This window comes from Acinonyx jubatus, chromosome D3 (genome assembly GCF_027475565.1).
Source record: "Acinonyx jubatus isolate Ajub_Pintada_27869175 chromosome D3, VMU_Ajub_asm_v1.0, whole genome shotgun sequence".
NCBI lineage: Eukaryota > Metazoa > Chordata > Mammalia > Carnivora > Felidae > Acinonyx > Acinonyx jubatus.
The window spans coordinates 83,510,036-83,530,838 of record NC_069392.1 but is presented as its reverse complement, the minus strand read 5'-3'; the positions used below and the strand labels follow the sequence as shown (position 1 = coordinate 83,530,838).

Here is a 20,803-nt window from a genome sequence, read left to right as displayed (position 1 = left end):
TATAATTACATATTTATTATTTATATTATTATATATAATATGAAATAAATATGAAATTTATTTCAGAATAAACTGTAAGGAACATAAGAACAGATAAATGTAGCAGATAATGTCTTAAGAGATAAGATAAAAAGAAATAAGATGCAAAAAACCCAAAATCCAAGATAAATATTAAAAAGGATATCAGAAACTGTGACAGAGCAGAGTGACAAGGATTTAACATAGTGCTACATTTTCCATTTTTTTCCCACTAAAATGGCCTGAAATAGTGACCATCACTGCACCAGTGTCCTTATCTATGCACAGACGGTGGTCTTAAGGTATTTCCCATTATAAAACCCGGGTGTCTTTGAAGAAGGATCATACCACTGAGTCTATATCTTGTCATACATTAGAATAAGTAAACTTGAAATATTACTAGGATTGCATCAAATGTTCTCAATTGCCAATATAAAAAAACATTTTGCTCTCTAACTAGGGTACCTTTTGAATATCATTAAGGATAATTAGTACAGTAGACAATAAAAAAAATCTAAGAAGTTTAAATTCATAAATTTATAACAATACAAAAAAACTAATTAAAAAAATTTTAATGTTTGTTTATTTTTGAGAGGAAGGGAGAGTGTGAGTGGGGGAAGGGCAGAGAGAGGGGGAGACACAGATTTTGAAGCAGGCTCCAGGCTCCGAGCTGTGAGCACAAAGCCGGAAGCAGGGCTCAAACTCACAAACCGCGAGATCATGACCTGAGCTGAAGTCAGACACTTAACTGACTGAGCCACCAGGTGCCCCTTGACTAAAAACAAACAAACAAACAAATGAACAACAACAACAAAAAAACTAATTTGATTAACACTGGGGAATACTAGTGATCCAATTCATTATTTTGTAGATTGGTAAAGAAAGGAAAAGGAATCCATCTTGTAACCCAACTCGGTCTAAATGAACAAAATATTGTGTTTTCTTTTAAAGTTTATTTATTTATTTTGAGAGAGACTACAAGTGGGGGATGAGCAGAGAGAGGGAGAGAGAGAATCCCAAGCAGGATCTGCACTGTCAGCACAGAGCCCTACGTGGGACTTGAACCTACAAACCTTGAGATCATGACCTGAGCCCAAGTCAGATGCTCAACTGACTGAGCCACACACTTGCCCCTAAATGAACAAAATATTGTATGAGAGGAAGTTCTTCTATTTACATGATCCCAATAATAACTGAAGCAGAAATAATATAATTAGAATACCACAATTTTGGAATTCCTAATTAATGCAATGAGCATCAGTCTATCAGCACCAGAAACAAATACCATGTGCTTCCTAATGGAAGAACACATTATCTAGGAGACAGTCTTGAAACAGAATCAAATCATACCTCTTAATCCAATTAACATTTAATAGAAAATACAGTAGACAGAATAACATATTTAACCATACAATGTATAAATTCAATCCATAAAATCCAGAATAGAACCCTATGGGACAAATTACCTGTTTTTTTTTTTTAATAAATTATAAGAAGAAAAAAAGGAAAAAAGTTGAATAAAGAAAAAAAACCTATATATTAAAATGCACTTAAAAAGACATTCAATTAGGGGTCACCTGAGTGGCTCAGTCAGTTAAGCATCCGACACTTGGTTTCAGCTCAGGTCATGATCTCATGGTTCGTGAGTTCGAGCCCCGCATCAGGCTCTGTGCTGACAGCGTGGAGCCTGCTTGGGATTCTGTCTCCCTCTCTCTCTGCCCCTCCCCTGCTTGCTCTCCATCTCTCTCTCAAAATAAATAAAAGTAAACCTTAAAAAAAAAGACATTCAATTAAAATGGCTAAGCTTTATTTGATATTGATTCAAGTAAGTAAACTATGAAAATAATGTTGATGTTTACTGGTAAACTAGAAATTTGAACACCAAATATTTGATATCAGAAAATTGTTAATTTTTTACATTTCAAAATCGTATTGCTATGTTTAACAAGAGTCCTTATGTTTTGAGATACATACAGAATACTTCCAGATAGAATAATACAAAGTGATAATATGGATGGATTTGATATGAGTAAAATGGATTAGTCAAGAGACAATCATTACTAAATATAGCTGATGGAAAAATTGGGAGTTGTGATAGTATTATTTCTGTTTTTGTAGATAGTTGAGATTTTCTATAGTAAAAAGTTCCCCTGCTTGTAAAATCGATCTCTTATACCCGTGCATGAACATACTTGGAAAGTTGCCCAACTCCAGCTTATCTTAAAGTATAGATTCTATTAATCCATAGTCTTTTTGCTGTTAGTAATTCAGGTCCAGAACCTGTCTTTATTAAAGACATTATTAGACTTTCATATAGAAGCCATGCAATATACATGTTATAGGAGGTGACTTTTTTCTTCGATATGTGGTTGTGGGGGTGTGGATGAATATGAGTGGCAGCTCATCCAAGCGTAAAATCACATAAAAAGACTATAAATCAAGAGTATGAAAAATAACACATTTCTATCGCGTCCATTGAAAATTATTCGAAAGGTCATTTTGAATACCACAATTCTGTAACACCCTGGCTCTCCCAATTGCATTAAAATACAGGCTCGGTACTTGTTTCAATAATCCAAGTTTATGCATTTTAGCTCATAGCTGATCTCTGTCCACAGAGTCACTCAAAGGCCAGAGGAAAGCCAATTAGAGTCCCAAAGAATAATTTATGATTCTTAACAGATTTATCCACAAGGTTATAAAAGAATATCACACTGGTCAACAGAGGATTAATCATGACTTGTGGATAAGGTTCATCTGAGAAATCTGATTTGTATTTCATTAAGAAGTTAACTAGTATATATTTTATGTAAAACATCTAATAAGGGGATACACTCCATGAGTGGAGGCGGATCTCCCAGTGAAAGGGCTGAGTCATAGTGTGGGCAAGAGTTCCAGAAGGGTACTGAGCAGAGGGGGAACCCTAGAGGCCTAAAGAGTCCTCACCGGAGTGGTGACCAGAGCATCATTTTGAGGAACTTACCCCCAAAAGGATTAAAAGAAACTATCTCTGTGACTGAAATAAGTCCAGTAATAATAATCCCTGTTCCCAACTGCCAGAATAAAACCTTACAATTCATGGCCCATTAGGTAAAGTATTCAGATTGGCTTTGCCTCTGGATTCAGTAGAAAAAATAACCATAGACTAAATGCTACTCTGGTCTCATTTAAACAGGCTTAGAAACTTCAAGACAAAAAAGATCAACATGTCTCCAAGTAATGGAACTAGGCCACAGAACAAAGCTCAAAAATATATTTTTTAAAATATGAAAATATTTAGCACCCACCCAATGAGGTAAAATTCTTCATGACAGGAGTCCAATCAAAAATCACATGTCTTAAAAAATAGGTACACATGACCCATAATGAGGAGGGAAGTCAATCAATTGAAACAACATGTCCAGAAATAATAAAGATGATAGAATTAAAAATGACCAAGAGGACTTTAATGTTCCCCTCAGCTTGATTAAACTTTAGACACCTTTATTTGTGACTACATACTCTTTACTTTCACTTTCTTAGTGTTTCTTTTGAAAACAACAGCCTGTAATTGTAAATTTTTTCTCTACCTCTTTGAGGTATAAATCTCCCAGCCTTTTCTTTTCCTTTTTCTTTGTTTTCTTTTTCATTTCTTTTCTTTCTTTTTTCTCTTTTCTTTTCATTCTTTTTTTTTTTTTTTCTGCCAGCTTCATAATCCAGGATGTCTTTCTCTAGGACGTGGGAACCATCTCTTTGAAATGCAATCACGAAGGAGATAGCACTCTATTTATTGCCCAGTCTCTATCAGAGGGTAGAAGCCCAATTTCCACGGTGCCACTCAATATACATAGATAGCCTAATCATAAAGACGACTGTCTGAAAACTCAGGAACGATCAAGGACCCGGACATGACATACCCCGCTAACCAAACTTCCTCTCTCAAAGCCCCCCCAGTGCATTTCCATTAGCTCACCACAGGACTACAATGAGTGCTAATCAGCAAGCTCCAGGACAACTTCAAGTGGCTTGATGTACTTGTAAGTGGAGTCCCTGAGAAACGGGTGGGGACAGATACTTAAAAACAAATGACAAACATTTTCCAAATTTAATAAAAAGCATAGACATATTCAAGAAATTCCATAAACTCAAGCACATATATAAAGATCATATCAACACATATGAAAATCAAATTGCTCAAAGACAGTAATGAAGAAAAGTCTTCCCCCCATCCCCCATCACTTGTAACTATCAAATGTGCTTTAAAGGTCTTCTAAGAGAAATTTTTTCCAGCTTATTCAGACACGTATGACCTACAGCACAGCGTAAGGTTAAGGTGTACAATGTGGTGATGTGACGCTCTTCTACATTGTGAAATGTTTACCACAGTGAAGTTAGTTAATATGCCCCTCACCTCACATAATTATCTTTTTGTTGACGTTGTTGTTGTGAAAATATTAAAGCTCTATTCTTCTAGCAACTTTTGAGTACACAATACAGTGCCATTGACTATAGTCACCGTGCAGCCGTCCAAAGTGGCCACACCATTCTGCATGAGAGTTCTTACCGTTCCATGTTCTTGTCAGCATTTGGTGGTGTCAATGTCCTGGACTGTGGCCATTCCAAGAGGTGTGCAATAGTATCTCATTGCTTGCATTTTCATCTTCCTTATGACATAAGATGCGGAGCGTCTTTCCACATGGTTATCTGCCATCTGTGGATCTTCTTCAGTGAGGTGTATACGGCCTTGGCTCCTTTTTGAAATCAGGTTGCTTGTGTTTCTTATTGTTGACTTTCAAGAGTTCTTTATATATTTTGGATAGTAATCCTCTCTCAGATGTACATTTTCAAAATATTTTCTCCTGGTCTGTGGCTTGTCCTCTCGTTCTCCTGACATTGTCTTTGCAGAGAGAAGTTTTTCTTTTTAATGAATCCAGCTTATCAATGATTTTGCTCATGGATCATGCCTTCAAACACTGTGTCTAAAAGCGGCATCACCACACCAAGGTCAGTCAGGTTTTCTCCTATGTTATCTTTCAGGAGTTTGGTTTTCCATTTAGGTCCGTGATGTATTCTGAGTTAAATTTCATGGAGGGTGTAAGGTCTGTGTTTAGATTTTTTTTTTTTTTGCACATGAATGTCCAATTATTCCAGCATAAGTTGGTGAAAAGAGTATCTTTTATCTACTGTATTGCCTTTGCTCCTTTGTCAAAGATCAGTTAATTATGTTTATGTGGGCCTATTTCTGGGTTCTCTATTCTGTTCCATTGATCTGGTTTTTTCACCAATACCACACTCTTTTGATTATTGTACTTTTAGGTATGTCTTGAAGTCAGGTAATGTCAGCCCACTACCTTATTCTTGTCCTTCAATATTGTCTTGGCTATTCTGAGTCTTTTGTCCATAGAGTTTAGAGTCAGGGCGTCAATATCCACAAAACAACTTGGGGTTTTGGCTGAGATTGCACTGAGTCTATAGATCAAATTGCAAACAACAGATGTCTTGGAAAGAATTGAGTCTTCCTATCCATAAACAGAAGCATCTTCAAGATATATTTCTGAATTTATACCATTTTAGCTATCAATTTTAAGGCTTTTAAGCTTCACAGGATATTGTTCTTTAAGTTCTCTCTCTCTCTCTCTGTCTCTCTCTCTGTCTCTCTCTCTCTCTCTCTCACACACACACACACACACACGCCAGAGAGAGATATCACACAAGAGAGACAGCAAACGAGCCCTGAGTCCTTTAGCTCTCTCACACACACACACACACTCCACAAACCCATGAAATTATAGAATATCAAAGTTTTGGGGGGAAAAGGTATTTTAGATTCTTACTTTTAGGGAAATGTTCTTTTTAAAGGATTAGCCTGGCTTAATTTTTAATTAAATATTGCCTGAAGCAACATATAATTACTACAGTAACAAAGTAAAAAAAAAATCAAATACTCATGTTTGAATATATTTACTGGAGTTAAAGGATGTGATTTAACTTCACCAAGCAAAAAATTAGTGCCAACTTTGGTAATAGTGAAAGAAGATCTTACATTTCTGCAAAGCCTTAGAAATTGAATTTTTTTCTTTGTTTTCTGATTTAGTCCTTGTGTATTAAACATGAAATGGTAGGATTTACTTCTGTCAAAACCAAAGTTTTCATTTAAGGAAAATAATGTTTTTAAATGTTTAGCTCTTGCTTCAGACAGGTACGAAACAGCTCAGTATTAATATTTTCCTTCTGGGGAATAGAAAATTACACCTCCTAATATATATATTTTTTTGTAAATGAGGTTTCCATTAAAAATGAAGATCAGCATAATGTTTCTTTCTTTATTGAGTTGTGGTAGGAATCGTGGCTAAGACAGCAGATTACAGAAAGTGTATTCAAAAACTAACACAAAGTGGAAGAAGCAAATCAAAATTCCATTTATAGGAAATGTCCAGAATTGGCAAATCTATAGTACTCAATTGGATTAGTGATCACCTCCACTCTGGTGGTTGGAGGGCAATGCTAATGGATATGAGGTTTCTTTTTGGACAGATGAAACGTTTTAAAATTGACTGTGGTGACGATTGCACAACTCTGTAAATACATTAACCACCGAATTGTACTCTTTAAATGGATGAATTGTACAGTAGGTGACTCATATCTCACCGAATTTGTTAAAAATATGTAAAGAGCAAAGATTATTTCATCGAAAGAATCACAGCAATTATGCCTTTGACTTTAAGTCTCAAAGAGCTTCTATTAGGAGCATTCTTAATGAAACTACCTGAAAATGAGCTTTCACCTCTTAATTTGTCTCATTGGCACCCCTATCTGAGGAAGAATTAAAAAGCCTACCCACTCGCTTCTCTGTGTATTTCATTATTTACCATGGAGATTGTGGTTCAAAGTGAATCTGATACTTCCCAAACTCTCTCTGTCAATATTAGAATGGTACTTAAACTTATGATTTAAGTTTAATTAAATGCATGTAATGCTATTTACTTTTTATGTAAATCAGTTACTCTTGGAAACACTCCATCTTATATAATTTTTTCACTAACTTGGTGACCTGAAGTTAATGCATTTCTCCTCTCCCCTAGCATAAGGCGTTTTTGAAATCTTTGGATATCGAAGCCTGACCTGTGCAAGTCAGGCTGACAAACAGCTGACAATCCACTTTCTTTCTTTGGGACTTTGTGTCTTTTTGTGCAAACAATGCGATAGGAAGAATCAGCAAAAGCCGTCTATACGGTGGGAGGGGGAGCCAGAACAATGGAAAACAGGCCAAAAGCAAGGAGCTGGAATCCTCCAGCAAGCTTCCTTCCCTTGCCCTGAAATGTTTACCTGCTTTCATTAAGTCTGTCTGCAAATGTCTACAGACTGGTCAAACTGAGTCAGGCTTAGATGGTGGAAAAGCCCCCAAGGAGTCTGCCCTGAAGGGGATTCCAGTCTAGGTGAGGACACAAAAAGCAAGCAGGCACTTGTGATAAGTAACAAAATAACCATGTGGACACCAGGAAACTTCACTCTGCAGAAGAAAGTCATCGGCGGAGTCTGGGAGGTTCAGCCAAGGGAAAGCAGAGGAACCCATGTTCACGTTTTATGGAGGCTGGTATTTTACAATTTGGGGAGAAGACAAAATTAGGAATGAGAGTAAAAATTTATTTCGGATGCAGAAACTCCATTCTCAAACTTTGGAAAGCTGACAAATACCATAATATATCACAAAATCCTGAAAAAAACAATACAAAGTCCTAACAATAACTACTAAATAACAACTAAACGTTTTTCCTGGACTTTGGACTGCATACACTTTCATCAGCTTTCAGTATGACAGCGACTGTGTAATATCATTTTTACTTCAGAGGGTTTCGTCTTTCTTCCAGAATAGTTGATCACTTTTTTCGTGAACAAAAATTGGATAAAATGAGATCACAGCAGAACACACAAGCCTATTTGCTTTTTGGAATATTCATGTTTTGAAACTTGTACCCCACAAAGGCAGGTGTCCTAAAAATTATCTTTCATGCGATTTTCATTTAAAAGTATCAAGCGTGTTTCTGAGAGAACTTCCATATTGACTAGGTATACATAACAAACATAGCCGAAAAGATATTCCTCTACATACAAACTGTATGTATCCTCAATTCAATTTCACCTTGGCAAGATCCTAAAGATTTCCACAGCTACTTCGTGTCTAAGAGGCAGGAGGACAAGCCTGTTGGGGCAAATTCAGAGTGGGAAGAGGGAGAGGTTTGAAGACGTGTGTCTCAATTATCCTACGTTTGCAAATACCACCAAAATATATGGCCATGTTTACATCTTGGCAGGACAGCTACTGAGGTCCTAGAAGGGGTCCATGTCAGAGACATGAAGCTGAACCTTCTTCAGCTCATTGGCACAGCGGCCTTGGCAGAGAAGGAAACGTGCTCCTTCTCCTTCGTGGAACCGAAAGTAGGGAAGGGTTGTTCAAAACACTAAGTCATCAAGTAACAAGCATCTCTCTGTTAGCTCAATATTCCCCTATAATAAGCAAAGAAATTATTATACAATCTACCAGTCAGTATGAGAAATAAGTAAAATAAAGTATCCATTCCATTTCACCATTTATGTTACTAACTAGGAAGTCCAAGTAGTTCTTAAAGTGCCAAGAGTATGGCTGTCGATAAAGGAAAACATTTCATTGGACAGAAAAAAACCAGGACTTGCAGTGAGTAGATCTATTTAAGCTACAGGTTTGTATTAAGGTTGGTGTACTAATCAGGGTTCTTCAGAGAAACAAATAAAAAATCCCGTGGTCGCTCGCTTGCCCTCTCTCTCTCTCTCTCTATATATATATATACATATATATATATATATATATATATATATATATTAACTTTCTATATATTACATTTGTATGTAACCTTATATTACATTATAATCTTTTCATATATTTAATTTTTTTTATTTTTATCTTTTTATTTTATGTAATATTACATTATAATCTCTCCATATATTTTCCAATTGTATTTTTATTTTCCATAAATACAGGAGAGCCAGTGGTGAAAGTTCCTGTCCAAGTTAAAGACCTGAGAACCAGAAGAGCTCAACGTAGAGTTCCAGTCTGAGTCCAACAGGCTTGAGACCCAGGAAGAGCTAATGTTTCAGTTCAAATCTGAAAACAAGAGAAAAACTGATGTCCCAGCTGGACAGGCAGGCAGGAGGCGTTCCTTCCTAGGTGGAGGAGAGTCAGTCCTTGTGTTCTATTCAGGCCTTTGGCTGATTAGAGAAGGCCCACCCATGTTAGGAAAAGCAATCTGCTACTGACTCAGATGTTAGTCTCATCCGGAAACACCCTCACAGACACACCCAGAATAATGTCTGACCAAATATCTGGGCACACATTGACTGAATAAAGTTGATCCGTAACTTAAAATGAAGGATCACACAACTGGTGTTGAGGATCTCAATGGTCCCTCCAACTCTGCTCTGAGATATGATGCTTTATAGAAGCAGATCTCAATTTTGGGTGCATATCAGAATAATAAGCTTCTCAAAACACAGATATGTGATAAACACTCCTAAATAATTAAATCCAAATGTCCAAAATGTCCAAAGAGACTTGGAGATTATATATATATACACACATATATATTTTATATATACACACACATACACACACACATACATAAACATTTAAAAATTCCTTTCATATGAATCCTATGATTCTGCTAATTCAGTACAACTACATTACAGGACTATTTGCTATTTTTTATAAGTTTCAGATTATCCATGGGAGAACCCTCACGAGATTCCGCTGGCACCTCATTTCACCTACATTTGAAGTTTGAATGTGAATATACTATATCTTCCATTGTCTTTGATCACAACTTCAGAACTATATTACAAAGAGACATTGCCTCATGTGACAATTACACATTCTAAAATGCATCCATGAGTATCCAGTCCTTTTTCAGTCCTCCCATAGGATTCCTGTGAACATACCAACTAAAGGAGCCTTCTGTCTCTTTCATTTCTCACTCACATAAAAACTACTGAAACTGGGGCACCTGGGGGGGGTTAGTTGGTTAAGCGTCCAACTTCAGCTCAGGTCATGACCTCACGGTCCATGAGCTTGAGACCCGTGCTGGGCTCTGTGCCGACAGCTGGGAGCATGGAGTTTGCTTTGGATGCTGTGTCTCCCTCTCCCTCTGCCCCTCCCCTGCTTAATCTCTGTCTCTGTCTGTCTGTCTCACTCTCAAGGATAAACATTGAAAAAAAAAAAAAAAAACCCTACCGATACTCACTAGAATGCACCACAAGCCTGGAGAGGAGTCAGTGACACTCCGAGTCTCCCACCCTGTCTATAGTCCCTTCTCGTCAGAGCCGTTAACTTCCATACAAGTTGCCGTACGCTGAGCTGCTACCCTGGATGCAATCCTGACTGCGCCTCCTTCAGATGCTGCTAGCTAGAGGGTGGCCAGTGATCTATGAAATAATCTAATGCAGGAACTCATCTCAGCAGGGGTAATAATTAAATGCGAAGAGACTGAAAACTACACGAGAATCTGCACACAGACGCTGATGGCAGCCTTATTCACAACTACTAAAACTTACAAGCAACCAAGATGTCCCTCAGTCAGATGATGGATAAACAAGCTGGTACATCCAGACAACAGAATACTATTCAGCACTAGAGAGACAGGAGCTAGCAGGTCATGAAAAGACACGGAGGAAACGTAAATACATATTAGTAGGTGAAAGAAGCCAATCTGAAAAGGTTATATAATGTATAATTCCAATTATATGACATTCTGGAAAAGGCAAATCCATGGAGACCATAAAAAGCTCAGTGGCTGCCAAGGGTTAAGGGAGCAAGAAGAGATAAATACACAGAGCACAGACAAGTTTTAGGACAGTGACAGTAAAAATACCCTATGTGAGGGGCGCCTGAATGGCTCAGTCGGCTAAGCGTCTGACTTTGGCTCAGGTCATGATCTCATGGTTCATGAGTTCGAGCCCTGCATCGGGCTCCGTGCTGACAAGCTTGGAGCCTGGAGCCTGCTTCAGATTCTGTGTCTCCCTCTATCTCTGGCCCTCCCCAACTCACGTTCTGTCTCTGTCTCTCTCAAAAATAAACAAACATTAAAAAATTTAAAAAAAATTATTTGATACCATAATGATGGATACATATTTTTATATATTTGCCTAAACCCACATAATGTACAATGCTAAGAGTGAACCTGAAGGTAAAAGATGAACTTTGGGTGATAATCAATGTTCATCCTTGGTAAAAAATGTTCATCTTTGGTAAAAAATGCTCTGGTGAGTGATGTGGATGATGCAGGAGACTGGTACGTGTGTGTGGGGACGGAGGTATATGGGAAATTTCCACTATGGAAAACAACACAAAAGTTCCTCAAAATATTAAAAAATACTGGGGTGCCTGTATTAGCTGGCTCAGCCAGCTAAGCATCTGACTCTTGATTTCAGCTCAGGTCATGATCTCACAGTTTGTGAGTTCGAGCCCTGCATTGGGCTTTGCACTGACAGTGCAGAGCCTGCATGGGATTCTGCGTCTCTCTCTCTCTCTCTGACCCTTCCCCATGTGCACTCTTTCTCAAAATAAATAAACATAAAAAAATTAAAAATACTAACATGTGATCCAGCAGTCCCACTTAAGTGTATATGTCCAAAATAAATTTCTCTAAGAGATATTTGCATCCTCGTGTTCATTGCAGCATTATTTACAATAGCCAAGATATAGAAACAATCAAATATTTACTTACAGATAAATGAATAAAGAATATCTGGTCAATGCAAACAGTGGAATATCATCCAGCCTTAAAAGGAAGGAAATCCTGCCATTTGCAACAAGGATAGAACCTACAGGAAATTATGCTAAGTGAAGTAAGTCAGTAACAGAAAGACAAATATTACATGATTCCACTTAGATGAGCTATCTAAAATAGTCAAGCTCATAGAAACGGAAAGTAAAATGATAGTTTCCAGGGGCTAAGAGGGAAAGGGAAAGGGAGAATTATTTTTAAATGGGTATAAAATTTCAGTTATGCAAGATGAATAGGTTCTAGAGATCTGTTGTACAGCATGGTGCTTAGAGTTAACAATATGGTATCATGCACTTTACAGGGGATGGGCCACCAGTTGGTTAAGCATGACTTCAGCTCAAGTCATGATCTTGTGGTTCATGGCTTCGAGCCCCCCATCAGGTTCTGTGCTGACAGCTCAGAGCCTGGACCTTACTTCTGATTCTGTCCCCATCTCTCTCTGCCCCTCCCCCACTCATGCGCACTCACTCTCTCGCTCTCTCTCAAAAATAAACTTTGAATAAAATAAAATATATTAAGAGGACAGATCTCGTGTTAAGTGTTCTTACCACAACACACATATGTACACACATAGAGCACATAAAAAAATTTTGGAAAACGATGGACATGTTTAGTACCTTGGTTGTGCTGATGGTATCACGGATGTGCACATGTACCCAAACTCATCAAAATGTATATGTTAAATGTGTGTAGGTTTATTGCATATCAATTATACCCCAATAAAACTAAAAAAATTATTAGAAACACTTGGAATTCCCAAACACAGGCCACCTCCAAACCCTCAAAATCATAAACTTCCAACTCTAGAATCCTTGTCTTTAAATTATATGTTTGAAAAAAAAAATAAGAAAGGATGTTTCTAGGGGCACCTGGGTGGCTCCGTTGGTTAAGCATCTGACTTCAGCTCAGGTCATGATCTCACGGTTTGTGAGTTCAAGCCCTGTGTCAGGCTCTGTGCTGATAGCTCAGGTCTGGAGCCTGCTTCGGATTCTGTGCCTCCCTCTCTCACTGCCCCTCCCCAGCTCACAGTCTGTTGGTCTCTCTCTCAAATATAAACATTAATAATAATAATAATGATGATGATGATGATGATGTTTCTAAAGTAAAAATGATATGTAATGCATATGAAAAGAATGGACAATTTAAAATTTATCATTCCAGATTTTGTATATCATACAGAATTATTTAAATGGTATACTATATATTCCTGTTTTAGCTTGGGTTTCTTCACTCAGTCATATACAGTCAAATATCTTTGGTGTCAGTACATCGTAGGGTGAAATGGGCATACACTTGGGAAGAGAGAAGATGCAGGGGCCTTCGTCCAATCTCCTTTTCAACACGAAAACTGCTCCTAAAAGTAAGAATACTAATGCTCTTCCCTTAAAGGAAGTTTATTATCTCCAGAATGGTCTTAACTGAATACCTCTGTATAGAGGTTTCTTATAGGAAAAGGTAAAACAAGAATTGTTGGGTTTATGAAGCATGCATTGCTGGAAAGTGCCCCGTCATCTGGGATATAAAATAAAGATGTTTCATAGACCAACTGTTGCTACTCTGTGGAAACTTTGTGTAACCCAGAGAACTTATTTTTTTCTTTTTGACCGACTTTTATCATTATCCTCAAACTATCAATTTCTATAAATTAACTAAATCTCAGCTGACTCCTTTGTGTTATATTTTTATTTGTAGAATAGTATTGGGGCGCCTGGGTGGCTCAGTCAGTTAAGTGTCCGACTTCGACTCTGGTCATGATCTTGTGGCCCATGAGTTCAAGCCCCGCGAGGGGCTCTGTGCTGACAGCTTGGAGCCTGGAGCCTGCTTTGGATTCTGTGTCTCCCTCTCTCTCTGCCACTCCCCTGCTTGTACTCTGTCTCTCTCAAAAATAAATAAACATTAAAAAAATAAAATAAAATAGTACTGTTTAATTTGAATAGATATTGAAACATCTGATTTCAACCTGTCTTTTTCTTTATATCTGTAGGTGTATCTATACCTACTATATCTTTATACCCATAAGCAAGGTAGGTTTTGAATAGCCTAATTTTCATTCATAATTCTTATAATAGCCTTCAAATTAAATAAGTCATCACAGTGTTATGAGGGTTACCTTGGCAATGTCTATAAATTATCCACTAGTAGTTCAATTAATTCTGACTTATGTCATTTAGTCCTTATATTATTCTTAATTAGGTTTGTTTAAAAAGGTCTTGAAGGCAGTTATATCAGCAAAACGCTGTCCCATATGCTTCATTGTTCTTATACATTTATAGAATTCTAATACAGTATTTCATCAGCCTCACTCTTTGGCCTGATAAGCCAATTTACGTTTTGCAAAGAACAAACTGAACAGATTTTCATGATGGATACAATGTTAGGGGTGAAGGTTCACTCCAGCGCCCTGGAAAATCTAAACTCCTCAGATATAGAGTGGTAGCCTCCTCAGGCTCATACAAGACAAGTCTAGGGTTTCAACTACCCTCTTTACACTGTAGCCACAGCTACCATACAGAAATATACACATACAGAGCTGGAGAAGAAAAAGGGGGCTGTTCACCACAAATTATAGCATCATTTGTTCAGCACTGGATAGAGGGAGATTAATAAAGCAAACAATATATATTATCACGAAGCTGACAGTTCAAAGGGAAAGATACACAGTAAACAAACACAAAAATAGCTACGTGTTTTGAGAAGGTCTTTTAAAATCTTGCACATTTCTTTGAAGGCAAATAGTGAAGGAAATATTTTTTGGACTGAAATCATTCCTTTTTTATAAAGTAATATGTTAACTGAGGTTAGTGGCAAGATGTGACTGGCTGGTAGGGGCTGAAAGCGTTGTGTGTGACTGTTCTAGACAGAGAAAAACAGCATAGACCAAAAGGTACTAGTGAGTGTTCTCCAAAAAAAAAAAAAGAAAATATAAGTTACAAATATAAATATAAATATATACATACAGATAGATAGATAAATATATATTATAATATCTCTCTATATATGGGAGAGATGGAGAGATTTATGATAGGAATTGGCTTAAGAGGTTGTGGAGAGCAAGAGGTCCCAGGATCTGCAGTCGACAAACTGGAGAACCAGGAGAGCCAATGGGAGTCAATTCTAGTACAAGCCCAAACACCTGAGAATTAGAAGCCAAAGGTATAATTCTCAGTCTAAGTCTGCAAGCCCAGAGAACCAGGAATGGCGATGTTTGGGGCAAGAGGAGACGGACGTCCTAGCTCAAGCAAAGAACAGATTCACCCTTCCTCTGCCGTTATGTTCTATTCAGACCCTCAGTGGATTCAGTGATGTCTGCCTGCATTGGGGAGCTTCTTTACTCAGTTTACCTATTCACATTTCAAAGATATACCAGAAATGTTTGTCAGAGATCTGAGCACCCTTCAGCCCAGTCAAGCTGACGCATAAAACTGACCATCACAAGTCTACCTCTTGGCAACTCGGCATCCATACGCATCACTTAAAACCACATTTAATCTTCAAATAAAGACAAAAACAAGGACATGATTCCATCGAACATGATGTAAGTTTTCGAAAACCCACTAATCATTACTCCAGAAGAGGAAGCAAAGTCCTGAATGATGTTTACTCTTCTCCTGATATCCCATAACTTAAATACTCTGAAGTAAACTTAATCATGCTTACATACTGATATAGAATCAATACATTTTATGTTAATGGCAGGCAATGAGAAAGAAAACATAAATATACAGAGATAGGGCTGTCTGCTGGCAGACAGATGGACAGGGAGAGAGGCATATTCACAGCAAATTAAGGAACAAATACGACACTACAGTGCTCATTTCTGTAACTGACAGTGCTCATTTCTGGTTGTAGCTACCTTCTTCAGTCATCCATTCTGCATTCCCCTTGTGTACAGCAAGCACACAGATGGTCGTGGTTCTTTACCTGGTGGGGTGACCCGAACCTCCATTCCTGAACGCTCAGGACCGTTACTAATCCTGCCTGCATTGGCACTTTTCCAACTGTAGTTTTCCATCAGCCATAATCGCAGGGCACGGTAATCCTAAGACTCCCTAGGGGACCTCTTGCATTCCTGATACACTCCTCCTCATCTCCATGGTAGAGCACTAGTCCAATCACCCCCTAGTAGTCAGGACCAATCACCCCAGCCAGTACGGGAACAGGTATCCACCAGTTGATTATAAAAACGTAGAAGGGAAGTGAAATCATGTAGGTGATGGTAAGTAGTCAAGAGAGGGGAGCTTTTTCTCTACTCAAAGCATGCATCCCTGTGGACGGCCAGCTACTTGACCACAGCTCCAAGGGTGCCTCCATCTGTTACTCTTTCCTTGTCAGGAAGAGGAGGAGTCATCTCACTGGTAAATTTAAAGGGGAAATTGGGCATCTGTCGCCCTGTTCCTTCCTCTCCCGTTCTTTGGGTAAGAGATATCTGCAAGAAGTACACCTTGCACAATCTTTCTCAAGCACAAAGGATGAAGAGTGAAAGGGTCTCACGGGAAAAACAGCTTTCACCTGTCCAGCCCATCTGTGGAGATGTAAATCAAGCTCTTTAATACGGATTTTAGGATCAGGAAGCTCACTTTCCTTTAAATAGAAGTTTTACCAAGAACAATAAAAGTAATACATTAATTGATAGATTTACTCACAAGATAACATATTCATAAGTAAATCTTACTAATTAGGTATCATATTGACTCTTGCAGCAGAAACTAGTTAGATGGTTTTAAAATTCATTTTCTTTTTCTTTTGAAGTATATAGCTTGAATACACTTCCCAACATTACTTACAATAAGGTGTCACTGTGCAAATGAGTACTTGCCTGTGGGTTCTCAGTGGAAATAAGGTACACCACTCCCAAGCCTGGAGCACAAAACATCCCCATATGATCCTCATTCTCTCTTTTTTCTAATCTTGGTCAGATGCAGAGTGTTCAGCTGCATGACTTCTGAGAGCCCAGGGGACAGAAAGTCACTGTATAGAAGGAGAAGGCTGACTTTCAAACACATGTAGAAAATGTATGTGAGTCAAAAATTACCATCTACCGGGTCCTATCTACTGAAATCTGGGGCACTGCTTGTTAGAGCAGTTAGGGTAGAAAAGAGTGGTATCCTTATCGGGCATCCTTTGAACTTTAAACATCTGGTGGTTTAACCGGGTAGGTTTAGATTTCCTTAGACGTCCAATTACTTGGCAAGCAGCTCTACTTGAAGTAAAAGGGAAGTCACTTAAGTGTTTGAAGCAAGGGTATAATATGATCCAATTTCTGTTTTCAGAAATATCACTCTGGCAACTGGATGGAAAACTAAAAAGGTCAACGGTGATGGCTAAAAGACCTGGCAGGAGGGGGCAAAGTAGTAGATCTGGTGGTTATGACTGGGGAAATAGCAGAGACAGAAAGCAATGGCAGGAGCTACCGTGTACTGCTAGAACTGGTAAGATACACTAATAATTTTGGCCATTTCTATGGGCTATTTCTTTAAGCCACAAAAATAGCAAAATGTGGCAGTTTTGAACTCCCAACTGTACTAACACTCCACCATACACCTATTTCAAATAAATATCTTCAAGGACCCTTTCCTTATGTATACAGAATAGCTCCCATATTGGCAAAGGAAACAAAAGCATAAATAAACCTTTGGGACTACATCAAAATAAAAAGCTTCTGCACAGCAAAGGAACAACCAACAAAACTAACAGATAACCTCCTGAATGAGAGAAGATATTTGTACATGACATATCCAATAAAGCATTAATACCCAAAATGTATAAAGAACTTATACAACTCAACACCAAAAAAAAAAAATAATAATCCAATTAAAAATGGGCAGAAGACATGAACAGACATTCCTCCAAAGAAGACATCCAGATGGTCAACAGACACAATATCACTCATCATCAGGGAAATGCAAATCAAAACCACAATGAGATATCATTTCACACCTGTCAGAATGGCTAAAATTAACAACACAAGAAATAACAAGTGTTGGCGAGGATGCGGAGAAAAGGGAACCCGGTGCACCGTTGGTGGGGATGTAATTTTGTACAGCCACTGTGAAAAATACGGAGGTCTCCCCCAAAATTAAAAATGAAAATGCCATTTGATACAATAATTACACTACTGGGCATTTACCTCCAAAATTGAGAATACTAATTCACAAAAATACACTCTTACATCTACAGCAACATTATCTACGATAGTCAAGATATGGAAGCAACCTAAGTGTCCATTGATGTAATCTTTCAAAAAGTGAAGGTATCTCCAACCAAACTGAATTAAAAAATAATAAGTAAAAAGAAAAAAGAATTTTTTAAAAATCGCATTTCGGAAAGAAATTGAAGGTATTAGTGTAGAATTTTAGCTACATATAATCCTAATTTTAACCTTCAATTTCCCCCAAATCAGAAACATGTTTTGAGGTATTTGAGATAAGGCATTACTGTCAGCTCTTAGTGCCATAAAGACTCCCCATGAAGCTTGTCTTTATAAATATTTAATATAAATATTTATAAAATAACATTGTAAATTATAAACTACTAGAAACATCATTATTACCACAAAAAGACAAAAAAACTCCTCAATAAGATCCTTAAAAAGATGCTGGTAAAGCACAAAATTTTCAAAGCCAGATTGCATTTCATTTTTCAGTTTGAGACTGAATGTTATCAGTATTAAAATGTTATCAGTATTTTCCATGTATGGTAAAAGATATCTTCCATTCTGGAAAGGATCAGAGTCATTTATTGTTAAAGCAAAGATACCATAATTATTTATAATCAATATCGCTTCCATGAATATTTGATTCTCTAGATCATGAGATTTCATGAAAATGATCATCCCAGAAAACTTGCAATTCATAATGTCATTTCAAATCAATACTTACAGACCTGCAAAGGGAAAGCTGAATAACTATTAAATTCAGCACAGGAACAGCATTTGGAATATAATCATCTCTACTACTCATTGTTTTGGTTGCATTTGAAATACTAGATTTTACAATTAAATTCTTATATTGACTCTACTCTAAATATCAGTGATTTAAGAATGATTTTCCTCTAAAGATGCCAGATTTTAAAATACATTTTTAAGAACCTTGGTCTATTAAGTCTATTTATTAAGTATATTTAAGAACCTTGGTCTATTAAGCACATCTGTTTCTGACTTCTTTCCATAAGCAGTTCCTGGCCACATATGCATGTGCTTGTAACAGTTTCAGGCATGTAAAACAGAATTACACTCGTATTCAGAACTTTCTATAGATGAAGAGCTACAGTGAAAGTGAAGATCATTTATCACAACTTTTGAGAGGTAGAGTAAGAAAAGAGAATTCTTATGAGGTTCCAAAGGATGCATCATGGCGTGATCCCTGATTGTCAATCAACTGTATAAAAACTTTGAATATTTTACACTTATAATTACTCTACAAGGCCATTTCCAAATGTGCGGTCAAATTCTTCTCGTGTTATAATCTATTACAAAACAGTTAAACAAAGGATACCTAAACATTACGTGTGACAAAGTGTTTTTATTTATTCAGTTTTTAAATATTTTTAAATATTCCACAATATCTCTAAAGTAATTTAAACGTATGTGCATCCCATATCTTTTCAAAAAGCCTTTAAGAATATCACCAATTCTTTTTAGGGAGTGGAAAGAGACATTTAAAAAAATAATCTCATATAGATAATTCAAACAATGTGTTTTTCTTTATTTCCGTTTAAATCAGCTCTCCATCATCTAAAGTAAAACTTTTTTTATTCATTGTTACTTTCCTTCAGTGTTCAAACCTGTAGTTGATTGAACCGAAACACGCACTCAGAGTTTAAATAGTTGAACAAGTTTCTCACAACAATCTTGAGGTTTCCCCTGTTCCAAAAGCCCTATAATTTTATCTAGTAAAAGGATCACGTATGGACTAATATATTTTTCTGTATAGGTGTGAAAACGTAGAGCCATTTTACACCCATGCTGCATTGGTTTTATTTTTTCTCATTTATAAAGCTTTGTTAATTTAAAGTAGACATGTTCCCCGCTTAACGTCAAAAATACCATCTTTGATGATAAAACATTAAGCGTTTTAAAATATACGTATCACTTTGTAAACCAACTGAAAACCATGACTTCTCAAACACAGTTGCACAGACATGTGAAATTACTCGAATAGAAAGCATTAGGAAACTAACGTTATCAAGTCTGCACCGTCCACTAGTGGCAAGAGATGGTAAATGCATGTTCCTCGTAAAATTCAATTTAAAACGAATTCTATCTTCAGTATTAGCTTTCTCAATCAAATTTAGAGCCATTAGAAAGGGCAAATACATGTGTACTGTAAACATAACATGATTATTGCGTCGTGAACTATTTTTCCTGCATAACATTCAATAACTGTCAAGAATCATACCTAGAGACACCACGTTCAGTTAGGTACCTGTGAATATAAATACCATGGATCCATATATAAAGGCATGTGTGTGGACACACGCATACACTGTGTATGTACCTAAAGTCTGAACGAGAAACGAAGTCACTCTGACCACCTCACATGAATCAACAAAGGAGGGGGAAACTTTATGTCGCTTGTTAGCTTTGTTTCACTCACCCTGCCCTGCGGCTCTCCCTGAAATTACCTTTGATTAATAAGTGGTTTCTAAGCAGGAAATATTTGCTTAATAGTATGAGGAAAAGCTCTCCCTCCTTTGAAATCTCAGTGGTCCACTGTGTGAACAGAGCTGACCATATCTGAACCTTGTGATGACGCTGCCCCGTGGAAGTCAGAATGCCCGCGTAGGATTCAGAAATCAGGCGTATGCAGCCAGCTGAGGCTCCTCAAGCAATTTTAGCAAACTTAAGTCAATGAGTCTAAACTTTACCACTTGCGGGAAGAAAATCTGAAGCAACATTCATGTGCGATTTCATAAACAAAGAGAAACACTGCTTACCACTTTTTTTTTTTTAACAACTGATAGAACAGCACTTTTGATTAAGGCACAATTACATA

The 20,803-nt window shown here is 37.3% G+C and overlaps 1 protein-coding gene across 1 annotated transcript in view; it reads right to left on the bottom strand.

Annotated features, from left to right (window-relative positions):
* Positions 1–20,803, bottom strand: part of CCDC102B (coiled-coil domain containing 102B) — a 196,087-nt gene that overhangs the window by 52,891 nt on the left and 122,393 nt on the right.